We start from the raw sequence: 4,487 nt of genomic DNA on the forward strand, positions 1-4,487 counted from the left end.
AAGTTCCGTGATCCTCCATCATATAACTAGATTAGGATATAGAGTCCTTTTGATGAATCAGAACCTGAAGTTCTTTGATTCCAAATAATTGAGGGCGTGAAGTTCCGCGAATTTAAAGAGCACATAAGGACATAAAACTCCTCGATTTTGTATTAATCAAAATCAGAATTCCATGAGGCCTACATATGTCAAGAACTTGAACCAGAAGTTTCGAGTGCATATACATCGATTTGAGTATGAAGTTCAAAGCACAACTATTAATTCAATCTATTTAGATCTACGTATTCGTACCTGAAGTTTCGAATATATATTGATATGAACCTGAAGTTCATAGTTTTTCATGGATCTTAATACTATATATGAACTTGAAGTTCATTACTTATTTGTGCCTATATGAACCTGAATTGGTTGGAAATCCAATTCTTAAACTTGTAGTTTTATCTACATATTGAATCCACATTAATATTGGATTATCTTGGAATTTCATAATCTTTAATTGATTTATTTTATTTCTTGTTTATACCACTTTACTTATTTTATTATATTATATTTTATTTATGTTAGGTTATTAATTAATTTTGTTTTACAATGGTAATGTTTTGTATTACCGCCCCAATATTGATAGCCAGAGGCGTCTATTGGAGAAACTTCCTACTTTTTTTTGTGGGTAGGAAGTTTATGATGTTATGAACCAAAAGTTCTTGAGGCCCCAATATTACACAACTATTATAGTTGAAGATTATGATGTCATGAACTAGAAGTTCATTGACCGAATAACTTTTATGTTGTGACATGACTATCTTGGCAATCCATGTCCCACAATGATGCATAAGATTTTTATAAATTTGTAAGGACATCGTTTAAAGACTCAAATTATTGTCTTGTCCAACAATATCATTACAAAGAACGCTCACAAATAAAAGCTGTCATAAGATCATCTCAGTCAAAAATTGACTTTGAGCCATCTTTCCTGAAATAATTCAAGGGGATATTTGTGAGCCTATACAACATCTAATTATGGATCACTTCACCAGTTTTACTGAATGTGCCTACTAAAATGGTCACATATTTGATAACGACTGTGAGTTTATTTTCCTACATTTTGAGACAATTTTCCCGCCGTTAGGGGGAGAAATGACAATTCCTAAAGAACGTCGTGAAATAGTGTTGAATCAATCCGCTTTTGTGTCATCAAGATAATGCATATATAAGTTGTACATATGCTAACATGGATTGATATTCTCGTATCACAATCCATTAACATGGTGACTATATATATAATGCATGCCTGAAGCATGTCAGAAATATAGGTTCTAAAGACTTAAACTCCTCAGAAATGGAGATTATTTGAAAAATTCAAGCCCTATAAAAAATAACGCCCTATAGGAGGTTATGATCCACATATTCTAAATAATTCATTGTAAAAGAGATGTTTGTCCCATAAGTGACAACATAAGCCCCTGAAGAGGCATTGGTACCCCAAAGCAATGAGATGATTATAAATTACGCATGTGCATGCACATAAGAATTGTGGGATCACAAATTGCTGATACATTTGGTTTATTAGTAGCTACTACAATCATCAAGGGCTATGATTATATTAAATCACGTTTCATGAATGTCGACAAGTTAAGTGATTGGCCAAAAATGGAAATAGGCAATTCCATTTATCACTAAATAAGAAGAGTTGGATATTGAACCTATAACTCAAACACCAAATTACAAATGTTCAGTATGAAGGTTACGAATTGGTGTTTGTGAAGTGAAATAAGATCACTAATATGACATAAGGTTTCCTGGGAGAGACATGTGGTTTTAGTCTCCAATCTCATCGTAAATGCATCCACATTTCTATAAGTGCGGTTGTTACTTTAACGCAAAACTTATAGTATGTGTTAAATGCATATTTATTAAGACTATATGGTACATGGAAATCCTCAAAACTCATGAAATATTTGAGATATATCGGATGAAGCAACCTCTTGAAGGATATAAAGTACCACAATATTCTTAATTAAGAATTAACACTAAGAGTTTGAGTATTTTGAATTCAAATTTGATATTGTTGTAACATATTCTAACTACTAAATTAGTTGTTGATACTCCTAAAGATTTCAATCATTTGAAAAGTGAAAAGCAGGTTGAATAGTGTGATAGATGATCATGTATGAAGACAATGTTGCTTGTATTGCTCAAATCAGAGAAGGAGAGATATTAATCAGGGGGAGATATCAATCAGGGGGGAGCATCCCAATTCTACTACATTCAAGGCAGATGCGCGTTGTACTCTTTTTCCCTTCGACTAGGTTTTTGTCCCACTGGGTTTTTCCTAGCAAGGTTTTAACGAGGTAATATAAGCTCATCCAACACCATATCAATGATTCAGAAGAAAGTTTCACTCTTTTTCCCTTCGCTTTGGTTTTGTCCCACTGGGTTTTCCAAGCAAGGTTTTTAATGAGGAAACAATGTTATTGTGTGGTGGACATCCAAGGGGGAGTGTTGTAAATGCATGAGTTGGTGGATGACCACCATACCTCTTAATATTCCATCGTTGGATTTTATGTAACCTATGCACTAAGTATTTGTAATTAATACTTGTAACCTATAGGTATATTGTAAATGATGGTATTCAATCTCCTATCTTGTAAGCCTATAAATAGGTGGTTCTACCAAAGATTAAGGAAAGAATAAACATGGTGAAGCTTTATCTTTAGCATATCACTTCTCTCTCAACATCTTTTCTGTACCCCTCTTGATAGCAAGCAAAAAATTTTTCCTTATGGGATCGGGGATGTGGAATTGTTTTCACAAATATTGTCCACCTCGGGTATATGCCATCAGCTAGATAATACCCGGTCTGGTAGATGGTATTGTTAATTTCATATGTGATATTTGGGGCTTCACCTCTCAAAACATCATTGAACACCGGGGATTGACCTAGGACATTCAAATCGTTTTGAGATCCGGCAACTCCGAAGAAGGCGTGCCAAACCCATGTATCAAAACCAGCAACTGCTTCCAGGATGATACTTTTCTGCCCTTTTCTATTTCCGTAGTCCCCTTGCCAAGCAGTTGGACAATTTTTCCACTGCCAGTGCATGCAGTCAATACTACCAATCATGCCAGGGAATCCTCGAGACTCAGCTTTTTGGAGAAGCCTTTGCAGGTCCCTGGGCGTAGGTTTGCGGAGGTAGTCTCTGGTGTACAGAGTTTCCACTGCATCACAAAATCGCACCAAGCTCTCCAAAATAGTGGACTTCCCCATCCGTGCAATCTCATCCACCTGATCAGCAGATGACCCATACGCCAACATTCGTATCACAGCTGTGAATTTCTGCTCTGGAAGAAGTCCCAAATTTCCAGCACAATTTCTCTTTTGAACAAAATATTCATCATAATTGCAAATATCATGCATGATTTTATTGAACAAATGGGGTTGCATTCTATATCTCCCTCGAAAATGAACATCAGAGTACAGAGATTGTGGGATAAAATAATCTTCCATAAGATTCTTACCCCGGGAATGTCTATGTCTGTCCACATTTGGGCGACGGCCTTCTCGTGAACCACGGCGAGCCTGCTTTTCTTCCTCCAGCAAAGCAACTGCTATGCCAAGTTGCTCATCTAGTTCTCTCTGCGCCCTTTTGCTTGCAGCTCGTCTACGCATTCTTTCTCTAGTTTCTCGCTCTTGCCTCTCCAAAACCTCTTCCATGTCTGCCATTGAGAATGGAGAATGAAATCTAAAATTTGAGAAATGGAAATGTAGAGAAGAACTGGTGTGGGAGGTATGAGCTGAACCTCTGATTTTATAGAAAAATGTACACAGATAGATATGACACGCGGCGCAATCTTAGAGGGTGAAAATCTTATTTGAAATTTGAAATTCAAATGAAATTTCAAATTTCAAATTTATCTGAAATTTGAATTCCGAAATGTATCTGAAATTTGACATTTTGAATTTATCTGAAATTTGAATTTTGAAATGTATCTGAAATTTGAAATTTATCTGAAATTTATCTGAAATTTGAAACCGAAAATCTTATCCGATATGAATAGTATTGACACGTAGGAACCCAAAAATCTTATCCGAAAATATTATCCAAATTAATTGTTTAAGTAAACAAAATTGTGAAAAAAACAAAAAAATGAATAGTAATTGCCATGGCAAGCCCCAACTGCTGGAAACACATTTTACTGGAGGGGGCTAGGGCAGCCACTATTCACGTGAATAGTGCCTGCCCTAGGGCTAATCTTGCCATGGCAAGAGTCAACTGGTGGAAGTGCTCTAAAGGGTATAGCGAAAAAAACACAGAGAATGAGAGAGGGTAGGTTATTAGGGCAGAACTGAGGTGGAAAGATAGAGGGAGAGTGTTAATAAACTCCGGGGCAAGACGAGACTTTATTTTATAGTAAATAATATATGACACACATGCTATAAGCCGAATACAAGACATGAAATTGATATGGTGATGATGTAGGAGAGATAA

The sequence above is a fragment of the Prunus persica genome, chromosome G1 (assembly GCF_000346465.2).
Source record: "Prunus persica cultivar Lovell chromosome G1, Prunus_persica_NCBIv2, whole genome shotgun sequence".
Taxonomy (NCBI): Eukaryota; Viridiplantae; Streptophyta; class Magnoliopsida; order Rosales; family Rosaceae; genus Prunus; species Prunus persica.